Raw genomic sequence first — 17208 nt, forward strand, 5'->3', positions numbered from 1 at the left:
AATTTCCCTTTTTATAGTTTAGGCTCTTTTTGTAACTTTCATTGCTGTTAACTATGTCATATGCTATCCTGAAGTTGTAATTTAGTACTGCATGATCGCTTTTGCCGAGTGGAGGGTGATATATTAAACTGTCAGTATCATTTTCTTGCCTAGTAAATATTAGATCTAGCACTGAAGGTACATCGAGTCCTCTTTTTCTGGTGGTTTCCCTCACATGTTGCGTTAGGAAAAACCCTTGCACGAGATCCAGGAGCTTTTGGTCCCAACAGCTTTCTTGGCTAATTATATCTAGAGTATTCCAATTTATATTTGTATTAAAATCTCCAGTTAGTATAATTCTTTCCGATTTCTCTTCCATTTTATGTAGTAATGATCTTAAACTCTGAATTGTACTCTCTGCCAGGTCCTCATATTCGTCTCTTTCCCATGTGTTTCATCTGGGTGGCATGTACAAATTGGCTACAATTACTTTTCCTTCAGATGTGTTGATCTCTACTGCAATCAGTTCTACTTGTGATGGCATATCTAGTTTTATTTCATTGACTTTTAGATTTTTCTTAGTTAATATTAAAGTTCCTCCTCCTTTTTTAACATTTCTGTCTCTTCTCTATATATTGTATTCCTCTAAGTTTAGTATGTCATTGGATATCCTTGGTGTTAATTTTGTTTCAGTTAGGCATATTATTTGTGGTTCATTTTCTCTGACATAATCATTCATCTCTAGTAATTTAGATACCATTCCATCCACATTTGAGTACATCAACTTTATCATTTTGTTTATATACTTGTCATGACATGGTTTTACTATCTTCCTCCTTTTTATTCCACCCTGTTTGTGTACCACTTTCGTACCTGCAATCCTATTACTTTGTAAAAAAAAAATTTCTTCTCCCCTTCTGATCTTCCCTCATTTTTTGTTTTTGCTTCCTCCCTTTTCTCTTTCAGTAATTCTAGTCCCTCTTGTGTTAGGCATCTTTTTATCCATACATTTTTGAACTCCTCTTTTTCCATAAGATTCTTTGCATTTTTTAGTATCTCCTCCACAGTGTTTACACTCTGGAAAATCACCTTTAGAGGTCTTGTCCTGCTTTTCTCGTATTTCCCTAGCCTTTTGTGTTCCTCTATGTCATTACTACAGATTTCCTCTGATACTTCTTTCAATAAGCTCATTACATTTGCCATCTCCTTTTTGTCTCTTGTGATATTGTTTTTTACTTCTTCCTCTTCTATACCAGTGATTACTATAGATTTGTTTATATCTACTGAATCTCTGACTAACTTTGGATTGTTCTGGATTATTCTTTTCACTTCCTTTTTAATGCTTTTTTCCTCCACCTTTGTTTCTAAGTCTTTCTTTACTTTCACCATTTCAGCATACATGGTTTCCACATCATTTTTGCAGCTTTGCACAGCTTCATTCACCTGTGTTATCTTCTCCTCAATATCACTGCTTTGATCTATCAGACTGCTTACTTGCCTAATTGTCTCTGTGTCATTTTTGAACTCTTACATAACACTCTCGTGATTGACTACTGTACTTGCCATTTCACTCATTTTCTTCCTAAGTGTACTCAGTTCCACTGTTAGTTCACTGATGGTTGTGTCTTTCTTGTTGGCCTCCCTTCCTAGTTTTTCTATTTCTCTCTTTTGCAAGTGCATCTGCTTCTTTATTTCATCAATTTCATTTTTGAAAGCCATTTCTAGTTTGTGTACACGTTCAACCAGTCTGTTGTGAGTCTCCACTTCAACCAGTTCTTGGTAGAAATCATCATTTTGCTTTTTACCTTTATCCCTTTTCTTTTCCAAATTTTCTCTACTAAAGTATGTATCCATTTTGCAATACTACAAGTATAGAGTATGTACTTACATTCCCCGTGCTGCTGTAAATAAACCTCAGCTGACTGAGCGAATTCTTTCGTCTTGGTTCTCTTTTCTGTTTGAACAAGTCTTGTTTAACCTTCTTATTATTTTTTTCTTTTAATAATGAAAAATCATTTAGTCTAACCTGGTACAGAGCTTGACTCATACAAAGATACTAATTTAGGTAATGCCACTGGCCGTGTTGGTTCGGTATGGAGCGCCGATGTCACATGTCTGCCTCCTTTGACTGCGTCTGTGTGTGTGTGTGTGTGTGTGTGTGTGTGTGTGTGTGGGTTGGTGAGTGTTTGGGTGGGTGAGTGTGTGTGTGTGTGTGTGTGTGTGTGTGTGTGTGTGTGTGTGTGTGTGTGTGTGTGGGTGACTGTGTGTGCATGTATGTGTGTGTGTGTGTGTGTGTGTGTGTGTGTGTGTGTGTGTGTGTGCCTGTGGCTGTGGTGTATTTTCTTCTCTCCTTGCTATACGTTTGCCTAAAACACATGTGATGCACACGATAGATTTCTCCACAAACATTCACTGCACGAGAAACGTATATATATGTGGCTCTGGCATATTTCTTTTCTCTGATACTTGCGCTATGTTTTCGCTACGTCAGTCAATGCATGCAATATTTCTCAGTGAACACTTGCTGTACTATTTTATAAGTATGTTTCAAACTAAACCATACATAATATAGCACTGTCTGAGACTGGTACAATACCTTTTCACTGAAGTCTATGACTGTGTGGCTTATTTGTTGTCTCTGATACTTGTGCTAGGTTTGAACTATGTCAGTCAATGCATGCAATATTTCTCGGTAAACACTCACTGCACTACTGTATACGTATGTTTCACACTATACCATAAGCAATATAAAACACTATCACATGACTCCATCCCAGTATCCTCTATTTATTCGCTTCCCGACTCTATGGCGTACATGACCGCTTGTTTCCTTAATGACTGTTGCATATCCCTATGGCGTATATAATGCCTGCTATGGTATGTCAGTTATTTCACCAATCCAGGCACTATATGTTTCACAAATATAAGTATTGGCTTCACTCTAAAAGGGTAAATCATTCATCATTTACGGCCAGGGTGAAGGAGAGTGGAAACCCCGTTATAACAAACCAGACTCCTGCCTGTAGGCCTAACGGCACAAACAATACATCTATGTTCCATAGACACAATCACTTCACATTACAGTAAAAAACACAGTACAATCACAATATTTCAATAATGGCTTCTGCCTCGGGTGGGAGGGGGGAAAATGGTGGGTTTAAAGGGAAGACTGACAGCTGCGCATCCCTCCAGCCTGGCTAGTCATGAGATACTGAGGTTTTTCTGCTACACATTGTCTCATCAGAGCAGTCACAGTGTTGCCAATGCCTTACCTCGAAACAAGCTTGTGCCCGCTGGAATGCATCAAACTTTGATGCAAATCATCCGAAAGCTTAATTTTTGGCAATTTTTTTTTGTGCTTAGGAACGCGATTCGCGTGACTGTGCCAGAGAGGGTTAGTAGTCTTAGCTATTTTCCTTCATGGATGTGTTTTCCATAGACTTCTCATTCCCATGGACCAACTTTCTCCAATGGATTTTCCCTCCACGGATCCCTTTTACCCCATGGCTGTATTTATCCTGCTGTGGACCAAGCTTCCCCAGTCACTTACTTTCCTCATGGACCATTTTTACTCCATGGCCCTACTTCCTTCCCTGGACCTACTGTGTACCATGAACCCACTTTTCCTTCATGGACTTCCTTTCCCTCGCAAGACCAACTTTCCCCAGGGACCTGTTTACCTTTTAAGTGCCTATATAGGACCTATTTTCTTCACTGACCTATGTTCTCTCCATAAAGACACACCAAATCCCAAGTGCACCTATTTTCATTCACGGACCTACTTCCTACATGAACTTTATATAACCTTTAGACCTATGTTTCTATTTGGACACAACCTTCAAGGACACATCCTTATCAGCTCTGTAATTGATTAAATCTCAGTCGTATCTGAGCTGTAGTTAATCGTGAGTAGATTTGTAGGAGATAACCTCAGTTCACTTGTAGTTGTTGACAGAAGATTAAGATGAGTCTGGGGCTGATTGTAGTTTTATTATTTTCAAGGGGATATCTCATAATTTGCACTAAATTAACTCTGTGAGCCTGTCCCCTTTTTAACACCATCATGCTTCTCTCATGAGTCTAGCCCCCTTCTCCCTCTCTCTCCTAATTCCTTCTCACTTCTTTCTCCTCCAGCCTCCTAACTCCTTCTGACTTCTTCTCATTCCTTCCACATATGAGAACTTCCATCATGTTGTTGAATGTTCTAGAAGCCTGTGTGTGTGTGTGTGTATGTGTGTATGGTAGCTTTCTGGTCACACCTTGTTGTCTGGCATTCCTGAGAGAGAATTTTGCAAACGATATTTCCTGCAGGCTCTAGCCTTGACTTTGATTTCACCCTTTGACTTAACCTCTAGCTTACATCTATGCTACCAGCTATTATTAATTATATATTCTGAGTTCTGACATCGTTCGATTATGCCCTGCTGGCGAACCTATGACAGCATGTAGCAACTAATGCTGATCAACTAATATCTAGTATTCATTATATTATTGTAGAGATATAATATTCATGAAAATATTGTACAGACATAATAATATTGTAGAAACATAACACATTGTAATAATACATTGTACATTATGTCTAATGGAGTAAATACATTGTAGTAAAACTGAATATTGAATATCGCATAACATATTGTAGTAATACAGTGGCACAATGGCAGTACCATGCCGAGATTATAGTAGGAGTCATTAACCCGCCGCGTCCCAGCAGATTTTTCACCAATGACCCCCCCAATCCCGACAGATTATCAGAAAGTTTTTTGGGGCTAAAACCTCCACTTTTTATGAGAAACATCGAAAATTCAGAGAGAAAGTGCTCAGTTGAGTTTAGAAATACAGTAGAAGTAAGAGTACCTTTACCTTGTTACTGTGTTCTCTCAGGCCAGTCTCAAGAGAAAACGTTTTCTATAGGAGGGGTAGCTATTTCAAACCATTCAAGACTGGTTAGATATTTATTTACTTGGTACGAATTTATATGTAGAACAAGAGTACATTGGTTTTCAGACAATAAAATAGGTAGTATAAGTGTTGTTCACTCACCAAAAACATCAACATATGGCACCTTCTTTTATGACATGACCGCCTCATCACTTCAGCTTGTTTCTTCTTCTGGTTTATTTCTTCCTTTGTCCTCCACTTCAGGAGTCACTTTCGCCTTGAATTTCGTTCTTGGAGAGACCGTGGTGCGACATGTCTTTACTGGCCAGGTCACTGCTAACAGGTGAGTTGCAGAAAAAAGGGCATGCAGGGGGGGGGGTAAGGTGGGGACAGACATTATCTCCGCCTGGCGTTGGGTAGAGCAAGGTCTCCCGCATATGGCTACCAAAAATCACCCATGAAACATGAAAACTGTGCAAATGACGGACCTCGCAATTGCAAAACGTATGGATACATTGTTGGGTGTCACCGTGACAAATTGTGGTGATGTATCATTAGGACGCCTTGTGTTAATGTATTTGTGATGTGTCTGTGATTTATATCTATACACATATATGTGAGGTATAATAATATTGTTAAATGAATTGGCTATATGTACTGTATACTGGTAAACAATAATTCATGATTTGATTAACCCATACAATCCCGCCGTCGGCATGGTGCTGACAGTACAAAACGTCTCAAGTAATCCCAGCGATGTGATGGTGCTGACAGCAAAATTCGAGCGTTGTAGCTCGTCTCTAACTGCTTCAATCTAGCTAATTTTTTGCTAAAGAGTAGCTTACTGTATTGGCAACATTGTGCACAAGCACTTGTAGCACTGAGTTTGGTTCTGCATGGCTGGGTAACATCAATGTGCCACTGTCCATCACAGTGTTGGAATGTCAGAGAAGGCATACCATTTTTCCACCTCACTGGGCTGGAGAAGATGGTTGAAACTGTCACATGGACCCTCTGTCCCTTCATTTAGTGATTCTATAGAAGAGGAAGACTTGGATGATTCTTCTGGGGAGAAATATAAGCCAGTGGAGAAGGATATTGAGAATGGGAATTCCCCCATTCTCCTCCCCCGTTCTGTCTCATCCCTCCCAGTTGGGTGGGAAAACGTAGCTCACGGCTTGGGAAACTGGGCTAGAAACACGATGGACGGCTATCCTGCATTTATTTCTCCTATAAAGTTTTTTTTTTTTCCTTTTCCTTGATTTATATGTCCTTTTGGATTGTTTTATGCAATAAATTTTTTTTCCGTTTTTGGTCTGGGATTGGGTGGGTATAAAATTGCAAAAATGCCTGGTATGGTACGGGTTAATAGTATATAATATGTTACCCCATAATTTTTTTCTTATATATATATATATATATATATATATATATATATATATATATATATATATATATATATATATATATATATATATATATATATATATATAATTTACACTCTTTACATATTCACATTTCACTGACGGGTTCTAATTTGAATGTTTACTCTTTCTCCCGTAAATACTGACTCCAAGTTTGCAATCCTTGCATGCATTCTGTGCATCGCTAAGAGTGCTATACAAAACACAATGGGGAATATTATAAAGACAAATGGATCTGGGCTATACACATAAAATGGGTTGAACATACTCATACTCAATTCTTCCCAGGGCTTCTTGTTTCATTGATTGGTTTCATAGTTTCAAACTTAGGTTCAGTCAACTAATACTTGTGCTCATGTTTAAATCCATCTCAGGTAGTGGTTGGAAGTATGCGTGTGTATGACTGAGGATTGCATAGTGATTGTTTGTAGCTAAAGTGGACAAGGATGGTGTAAGTACAGCACAGTAGTCAGGCATTATGTATAATCCTGATGCTGAAGTATGAGATGGTGGTATACTGGACAAGTGATGAACACTGATATGTAATGAGTGAAGTAGAAGAACTGTGAATGCCCGATGCATTGATGATGTGTAGGTTTATCTGGAGCTAATGTGAAGTTGCAATGGTGATGAATGTCATGATTTCTTATGATAGACATTTCACAAGGGACTGTACCAGTAGGCTGAAACGTGAAAATGTACGCAGGACAAAGATGAACAGCATGTAAGGATGTACAGCACTTTCGTTCAATCGTTGATTCACTAGCGAAAGTGACAGTGTCCTGTCTCTTGGAGACCATGATGAGTTTGGTGTCGGTGTTGATGTTGATGATGACCAAGGTGCCACTATTCTTGGAAGGAAAGGGGTATATGTGATAGACTGTGAACAGATTGTCTGTTATGAATGGTACATGAACTATTATTGATGCTGGGGTTAGAGTTGCTTCTAAATATGGATAATATAACATGAGATTCCTACCCTGGAATAAAGGCTTCAAACCATGTTTATGTATGCCGTGACTGATTATCTGATGTAGATCGTGAACTGGAAGTAGGTTAATGGTGATCTTGCCATTACCAGCATATGCAATACCTTTCATCAGTGCCTGATAACGAACTCTAGTGTTATCTAACTGGATTATTATTATTATGTCAGTCTGTTCCATGATTATTGAGAAGTGTTGGAAAAGTGTCATGTTTCCTTCTATGACTTTTATTTTGTCCACACTCTGGTGAGTTATACTTTCTGCATTTCTTAGATTTTTCACGATCGTCTTCAATGCTGAATTTTGACTGTCAACTAGCTTCTGTTGATATGTTAGTACAGTACTTGAGCTCTTTTATTAAATTTGTTGTTAATTTCTTGAAGATCTTTCTCTGTAAACAATCCAAAAATGTTCCCTAGTAATTCACCACCGAGGTCGAACAAACCACTCCTTTCGCGAGTACGTGTGACGTTCGTGTCCATAAATGCCTCCGTTCCACGATGTGGGATATCTTGGACCTTGATGAGGATGCTTGATTTAGCTTGTTCCATCTTCCATTTCGCTAACTTCACGATTTCAGTCACTTCCTTTGTGTTATGAGCTTCTGAAACGGAACTTCCCATCATAAATTCCAGTGTCCTCAGTGGCTTGGCAATACTGTCCAATGAAACATGTATTTCCTATACGGTAAGAAGTCCAAACTAATTTCAGTACTCATGATATCTTTCACAATTGTTGTCGAGACCGTTAGAGCTATGAGGCATCCTTCCTTACTATATGTTGAGGGTCTGAGTGAGCAAATCCTCTTGGCTTATAGAGGAGAATCCATGATATAAGTCCCCTCATCGTTACTTACCGGAAAAAAATATATATATTAATTAGCTAATAAAGTCATGCTGTGGTCGATGATAGTGATGATGTGCATTACAACTGGCTCGTTGAGAACAAAAACTTTGCTCATTGTTTCACTTGTAGAAGATGTTTAAATCGATACCTAGCTCATGTAAATGCTCTACTGCGGCATTTCTAGCAACAGTTGCACCAATTATTGTGTGTTTGTTATGTGATTTTAATTTATGTTTGTATGTATTGATTTCCTCTAATTTATTGTCACCGATAGTGTTCAGTGTTTCGGTTGTGTCCAAGGTTGCATTTTTGCTGGCAAAATTCCTTAGGACCTTTTTTAAATGATCAACATGAATTTGTTTTTCTTTGCCACTCGACAGTGACTTAATTACTACCTTATTTGCAGTTGTCTTAATTACTCTGTATGGGACTTAAAATTTTGGTGAAAGTTTATTGTATCTAGAGAGAATGATACCATAAGACAATTTCTCCTAAGATGATAAGTGATTCTTATGTCCTTTTATTGAATGACTTCGTCATTTCTTCCTTGGACATCGATAATTGTTTCTTCACCCTTTTTGTGTATATCCTGAAATTCATGCAAACGGAGTTTAGGATAATCGTCATAATTATATATGGGTAAATTTTCACCCGCTAGAATTTCGTAAGGTCATATTTTTTGTCTGTCCCGTATGTGGTGTGTCTCCAATAAATTTTTTAATTGCTCCATTAATTAAAGCTTCCACTCTGGGAATCCAATCATGCCAGTCTGCGTAATTTTCATTGAGAATGTGTCGTAGCACATCCAACGCTTTTTTGTTTTGTCTCTCTACCAGCCCATTGGATGCTGCATGATAGGCTGTAAATTTACCTTTTTTATATTGTACTGTTTACAGATTTCTTGCAAGATTTTGGATTTAAATTCACCCCCATTATCATTTATTAATACCTTTGGGGTTGTGAATCTACATATATTATTATTTATGATTGCCCTTGCCACTGTTTCGGCTGTCTTATCCTTAATTGGGGCTAAAATCACATATCATGAGATGTGGTCTATAGCCACGAATAGATATTGATTATTACTGTAGGATAAGGGTAACTTAAGTCAACTGCAACAATGTCCCATGGTTGATTAGGTATGGGGTATTTCCCCATAGGTGCAGGCGTTAACATGTAGCCTTTGTGTCTCGCACATGACTCGCATCTGTCTATATGACTGTATATATCTAGATCAAGAGAGAGAACAGGTCAAATCATTTTCTCCTAGTGCGCAGGTCTGTGACGTCACGCGGCTGTGTGGGGGAGAAAAGGGGGTTACCATACAGAGAAAACAGCAGTAAAAACGGGAAACTATACTAATCTCTCTCTCTCTCTCTCTCTCTCTCTCTCTCTCTCTCTCTCTCTCTTGAAGGTATATATTTGTACAATTTCATGTTACTATATGTCTGTAGTTCCACATACACACACACACATACACACACACACACAAACTAGAAATGGCTTTCAAAAATGAAATTGATGAAATAAAGAAGCAAATGCAACTGCAAAAGGAAGAAATAGAAAAACTAGGAAGGGAGGCCAACAAGAAAGACACAACCATCAGTGAACTAACAGTGGAATTGAGTACGCTTAGGAAGAAAGTGAGTGAAATGGCAAGTACAGTAGTCAATCACGAGAGTGTTATGGAAGAGTTCAAAAATGACACAGAGACAATTAGGCAAGCAAGCAGTCTTATGGACCAGACCAGTGATATTGAGGAGAAGATAACACAGGTGAATGAAGCTGTGCAAGCTACAAAAATGATGTAGAAACCACGTATGCAGAAATGGTGAAAGTAAAGAAAGACTTAGAAACAAGGGTGGGGGAAAAAAGCATTAAAAAGGAAGTGAAAAGAATAATCCAGAACAATCCAAAGTTAGTCAGAGATTCAGTAGATATAAACAAATCAATAGTAATCACTGGTATAGAAGAGGAAGAAGTAAAAAACAAGATCACAAGAGACAAAAAGGAGATGGCAAATGTAATGAGCTTACTAAAAGAAGTATCAGAGGAAATCTGTAGTAAAGACATAGAGGAACACAAAAGGTTAGGGAAATACGAGAAAAGCAAGACAAGACCTCTAAAGGTGACTTTCCACAGTGTAAACACTGTGGAAGAGATACTAAAAAATGCAGAGAATCTTATGGAAAAAGAGGAGTTCAAAAATGTATGGATAAAAAGATGCCTAACACAAGAGGAACTGGAATTACTGAAAGAGAAAAGGGAGGAAGCAAAAACAAAAAATGAGGGAAGATCAGAAGAGGAGAAGAAGAAATATTTTTTACAAAGTAATAGGATTGCAGGTACGAAAGCGGTACAGAAACAGGATGGAAGAAAAAGGAGGTAGGTAGTAGAACGATGTCATGACAAGTATATAAACAAGATGATAAAGTTGATGTACTCAAATGTGGATGGAATGGTATCTAAATTACTAGAGATGAATGATTATGTCAGAGAAAATGAACCACAAATAATATGCCTAACTGAAACAAAATCAACACCACGGATATCCAATGACATACTAAACTTAGAGGAAAACAATATATGGAGAAGAGACAGAAATTTTAAAAAAGGAGGAGGAATTTTAATATTAACTAAGAAAAATCTAAAAGTCAATGAAATAAAACTAGATATACCATTACAAGTAGAACTGATTGCAGTAGAGATCAACACATCTGAAGGTAAAGTAATTGTAGCCAATTTGTACATGCCACCCAGATCAAACACATGGGAAAGAGACGAATATGAGGACCTGGCAGAGTGTACAATTCAGAGTATAAGATCATTATTACATAAAATGGAAGAGAAATCGGAAAGAATTATACTAACTGGGGATTTGAGTACAAATATAAATTGGAATAATCTAGATATAATTCGCCAAGAAAGCTGTTGGGACTAAAAGCTCCTGGATCTCGTGCAAGAGTTTTTCCTAACACAACATATGAGGGAAACCACCAGAAAAAGAGGACTTGATGTACCGTCAGTGCTAGATCTAATATTTACTAGGCAAGAAAATGATATTGACAGTTTAATATATCACCCTCCACTCGGCAAAAGCGATCATGCAGTACTAAATTATAACTTCAGGATAGCATATCACATAGTAAACAGCAATGACAGTTACAAAAAGAGCCTCAACTATTAAAAAAGAAATTATCAAAACCTAAAGAAGTACTTCTTAGAAGTTGATTGGGAATATGAGCTTAGAGGACAAGATTTAAATACTGTATATAAAAAATTCTGTGAATTTTATGAAACAGGAGTCCAGAAGTACATCCCACAGCACAAAGAAGCAGATAAGAAAATACAGAAATGGTTCAATACAGAATGTAAAAAATCAAAAGAAAGAAGAGATTTGTTGTGGAATAGATACAGAAGACACAATAGTGAAAGGACGTATAATAATTACAAACAGGCAAGAAACGACTATACAAGAATAAGGAGGGAAGCCCAAAAACAGTTTGAGGAGGATATAATAAATAAAAGTAGTGATCAACCAAAGCTGTTTTACAGCTATATCAGAAGCAAAACCAAAGTAAAAGATATAATACAATCCATTACGGACGAGGGAATCACATATACACAAGAGAAAGATATTTGTGAAGCACTAAATAAGAATTTCCAATTAGTTTTTACAGAAGAAAAACATTTTGAGAGGGACTATGTGGAACACGCATGTCCAGACATACTACCAGATATACAAATAGCAGAAAAAGTAATACAGGAGGAGTTAAGTAAATTAGACAGAGGAAAAGCAAGTGGTCCTGATGAAATCTCATGTTGGGTATTACGAGAATGTGCAAAGGAGTTAAGTAAACCATTATTTTTAATTTTCAAGAAATCCTTGAGTCAAGGTAAACTACCTGATATTTGGAAAAAAGCAAATATTGTCCCCTTATTCAAGAAAGGAAATAGACGAAATCCACTCAACTACCGACCAGTATCACTGACCAGTGTTGTAAGCAAGGTATTAGAAAAGCTTATAAGAAAAGCTTGGGTAAATCATCTAGAAGAACACAGTATGATAACAGAAAGACAGTTTGGTTTCAGAAAAGGAAAATCATGTGTTACTAATCTGTTGAGCTACTATGACAGAGTAACAAACACAATACAGGAAAGGGAAGGATGGTTGGACAGTATCTATTTAGATTTCAAGAAAGCTTTTGACACAGTACCACACCAAAGACTTTTATGGAAACTGTACCATCAAGGAGGAATTCGAGGCAAACTGTTTTGTTGGATGCAAGACTTTCTCATAAAAAGAGAAATGAGAACAGTACTAAGAGGAAACTACCCATCATGGAAAGAAGTGACTAGTGGAGTACCACAGGGTTCAGTGTTGGCACCAATCATGTTTTTAGTGTATATAAATGATATAAACAGTAACACTGGAAATGAGAACTATCTGAATATGTTTGCAGATGATGCAAAAATACAAAGGAGAATTACTAACACAGACTCTTGTAAAGAACTACAAGAAGAATTAAATAAACTTCATGAATGGAGTAGTACATGGCAAATGGAATTCAATGTGGACAGGTGCCATGTAATCAAGTTTGGTAAAAGTGGAAAAAGACCTGATTGGGATTATAAGTTAGGAAATAAAACCCTATACACATCAGAAAGAGAGAAAGACCTAGGTGTGATTATCAACAACAGACTATCTACGGGTGACCACATCAGCGAGAAGGTACGGAGCATGTATACACTGCTTGCAAATATGAGAATAGCATTCACTTACATAAATGAAGACATGCTAAGAAGGATAATAACATCATTCATTAGACCAACCCTGGAATATGCATCAGTAGTCTGGAGTCCTCATCTCAAAAAACATATAGACAAGATTGAAAAAGTTCAAAAGGCCGCTACAAGATGGATACCAAGATTAAGGGATCTAAGCTACGAAGAAAGACTGAATAAACTGAATCTACCAACACTACAGGAGAGAAGGAAAAGAGGTGACATGATAATGCTATATAAGTGCATATCAGGGAACGAGAAAATAGACATAAATGATTACTTAACATATGGAGAAGCATCAGCTAGAGGACACTGCAAAAAACTGCATAAGAAGGGAGATGATAAAGACGTAAGGAAATTCAGTTTCCCAAACAGAGTAATTGATCAATGGAATGCACTACCGAATGAAATAGTGTGTGCCAAAACAATTCACAAATTTAAGGATATGTACGATAAGTATCCCTGCTTGTCGTAAAAGGCGACTAAAAGGGTTGGCGGAGGGTTAGTGCCCCTCCCCGGAAAACAACTAACTAAAAAAACAAACAAGAAGCCTCGGACAAGGACTGACCAAACGATGACGACCCAGGACCGGACAAAGGACTTGGTAATGAGTACATGGAATGTAAGAGGAGCGAATGATGAGGTGAAAGAGAGAGAGATTGTCCAGGTGCTTGAGGGTGCGAAAGTGGATGTATGTGGAATAACTGAAACAAAATAGGGAGGAGAAAGTGTGAGAGAATGGGAGTATGGATGGGGTATATGTGCAGGAGTAGATGAGAATGAGAGGGCAAAGGAAGGAGATTGTATAGTTGTGAGTAAAAGATGGAAGAAGAGCATAAGACAGTATGGATCAGTTGGGTCAAGGATTGTGTGGGTAAAGTTGAAAGTTGGAATACAAATGTGGACGATTGTGTGTGTGTATGCGCCAACGCAAGATCGTGCTAGAAGAGTGAGAGAAGAGTTCTGGACAAATGTGGAAGTGTGCATGGAAAAGTTTGGAAGGAATGAGAGAGTGTTTTTGATTGGGGATATGAATGGTAAAGTTGGTAATGTGAAGGTGGATGGAATAGTTGGTGAGTGGGGTGTGCCTGCTGAGATAGATGAGAATGGGAGTGTGTTAGTGGACATTTGTGCTGGGAGGGGGTTGGTGATAGCCAATACCCTCTTCAGGCATAAAATGATCCACAGGTATACATGCCGAGTGATGAGAAGGGTGGGTGGTGAACTGAATGAAAGGAAGGCAATGATTGATTATGTGTGTGTGGATGAAAGGATGCGAATATGTGTAAAGGATGCAAGAGTGTATAGAGGTTTGGGGAGTGGACTTTCTGACCACTACTTGGTGGTGGCCAGAATTAGGATGCAAGTAAGATGGAGGAATAGAAGAAGGGAAAGACGAGAGGAAGGAGTAGTTGCAAGGAGAGTGGAAAGGTTACAAGAGGATGAGAAAAAGGCAGAGTATAAGAGAGAAGTGGAGGAACGACTGGGCAAATATGAATTGGAGCAGATGGGAGACGTGGAAGGTATGTGTAAGATATTTACAGAAGAAATATGTGCAGCATGTGATTTGGTGTGTGGAAGGAAGAGAAGACGGAGGGGGGTGCAAGGAACAGCGTGGTGGACTGAAGAGGTGAAACAGGCTGTGGCACAAAAGAAGAAAGCATACAATGAATGGATGAGACATAGGGGCGTGGAAGAAGTTGAGAGGCGGAAGAGAGAGTTATATGTGGAAAGGAAGAGAGAGGTGAAAAGATTAGTAAGAGAGAGTAAGAAGAGAGTGGATGAGGAATTTGGAAGGAATTTGAGTGTAAAGTGGAGGGACTGTAAGAAAATGTTCTGGAGAGAAGTGAAAAGAGTAAGACAGGGTGGAAGTGAAGTTAGCAGGGAACTGAAAGATAAAAATGGTAGATTACTAGTGGAGAAGGGAGAAAAAGTGAGCAGATGGAGAGAACACTTTAAGGAATTGTTGAACGTAGAGGATGGAAGTAATGCGAGTATAAGTGGCTGGGGAATGGCTGGGAGAAGGAGGGAGGTGAGAAGACAGGAAGAAATCAGTAGGATAGAAGTTGTGGAAGCAATGAAGAAAGTTAAATCGGGGAAAGCCCCAGGAATTGATGGAGTGTGTGGTGAAATGCTGAAGCATGGGGGAGAGATAGTAGTAGAATGGATGTGGAAGATGTGCAGATTGGCCTGGGAGGAAGGTAGAGTCCCGGAGGATTGGAAGTCAGGTATAATTATTCCCTTGTACAAAGGAAAAGGGGAAAAAGAAGTGTGTGGTAATCATAGGGGCATTTGTCTTCTTAGTATAATTATAATAGGAAAAGTGTATGGTAGGATACTTATAGACAGAGTTAGAGAAAGAACAGAGAAATTAGTTGGAGAAGAACAGGGAGGCTTTAGGAAGGGAAGAGATTGTGTAGATCAGATATTCATTCTTAGATCTTTAGTGGAAAAGTTTCTAGAGAAGGGAAAGAAGTTGTATGCGGCTTTCATGGATTTGGAGAAAGCATATGACAGGGTGGATAGACAAGGATTGTGGAAAGTGTTAAGAATATATGGAGTAGATGGGAAGTTGTTGAATGCTGTGAAGAGTATGTACGATGGTGCGAAGGCTGCAGTGCGTGTGGATGGTGAACTAAGTGAATTTTTCTCTTTGAAAGTTGGTTTGAAACAGGGATGTGTCATGTCTCCATGGTTGTTCAATCTGTACATGGATGGGGTAATAAAAGAGGTACAAGGTAGGGTAGTGGATGTTGGAGTGGCCCTGGTGAGAGAGGATAGTGTTTGGAAACTCCCTGTACTGTTGTTTGCAGATGATACTGTGTTGTTGAGTGAAGACGAAGGGGAGCTGCAAGGCTTGGTGGATGAGTTCGAGAGAGTGTGTAAGAAACGGAACCTAAAGGTGAATGTAGGGAAGAGTAAAGTGATGGTCTTTGAGAAAGGTGAAGTTAGTGAATGTACAGCGAGGTTGGATGGTGAGGAATTGGAAAATGTGAGTACGTTTAAGTATTTGGGCAGTGTGATGAGTAAGGATGGAGGTTTGGAGGGTGAAGTGCTTGAAAGGGTACAGCAGGGAAGAAAGGTTGCTCGTTCCTTGAAAGCAGTGATAAGAAACAGGGAAGTGAGCCTGGAAGTGAAAAAGTTACTACTTGACAGTATTGTGATACCAACTCTAACGTACGGAAGTGAAGCTTGGACATTGTTGGAAGGACACAAGTCAAGAGTGAGAGCAGTGGAAATGAGTTATTTAAGAGGAGCCTGTGGAGTCACGTGGAGAGACAGGCTGACGAATGAGGATATAAAGGAGCGTTGTGGTGTGGATGTGGATGTGATAGGAAGTGTTATGAGGAACACACTGAGGTGGTTTGGCCATGTGGAGAGGATGGAGGGTGAAAGACTGACGAAGAGAGTGTATATGAGTGAGGTGGAGGGGGGAAGAGGGAGGGGGAGGCCGAGGATGAGATGGAGGGATGGGGTGGAGAGGTATAAGAGAGAGGGGTGTGTGATTTGGGAGCAGGGCAGTGAAATGGCGGGGGACAGGGCGACTTGGAGGCGATTTGTTTGTGGCCACCCCAAACGGGATTGAGGCGTCTGGCAATAGATAGATAGATAGATAGACGATAAGTATGGTTTAAGACACGGGACAGTACGAGCTTGACTCATTCCTGTAAAGATACAATTATGTAAGAATTAGGTAAGGTAAGAACACACACACACAGTGGGATATTTTAACATGTACCTTTGCACTTTACTTCAAATAATTTTCTTAGTTAATTTAGAGTACTTCCTTTTTTCACTTTTATGTGATATTAGGTTCTTGTTTAGGACTCGAATTCTGAAGAACATGCGAGACCGAACAAATCACACATACACACACACTCAAACACACACACACACACACACACACACACACACACACACACACACACACACACACACACACTCACGTACACATCACACACACACACACACACACACACACACACACACACACACACACATACTCTCTCTCTCTCTCTCTCTCTCTCTCTCTCTCTCTCTCTCACACACACACACACACACACACACACACACAAACACATACCACTCTCTCTCTCTCTCTCTCTCTCTCTCTCTCTCTCTCTCTCTCTTTCGCAGTCTACATCTATCTTTCTATCTATCTATGTATAGCCCGACGCCCTAATCCCGCAAAGGGTGGCCGCAGACAAAACGCCTCCAAGTCGCTCTGTCACCAGTCATTTGACTACCCTCCACCAACTCACCCCCCCCTCCCTCATATACCTCTCTACTCCATCCCTCCACCTCAT

This window comes from Coenobita brevimanus, chromosome 112 (assembly GCF_032717465.1).
Source record: "Coenobita brevimanus isolate Jiangsu-jjx chromosome 112, ASM3271746v2, whole genome shotgun sequence".
NCBI classification, from domain to species: Eukaryota; Metazoa; Arthropoda; class Malacostraca; order Decapoda; family Coenobitidae; genus Coenobita; species Coenobita brevimanus.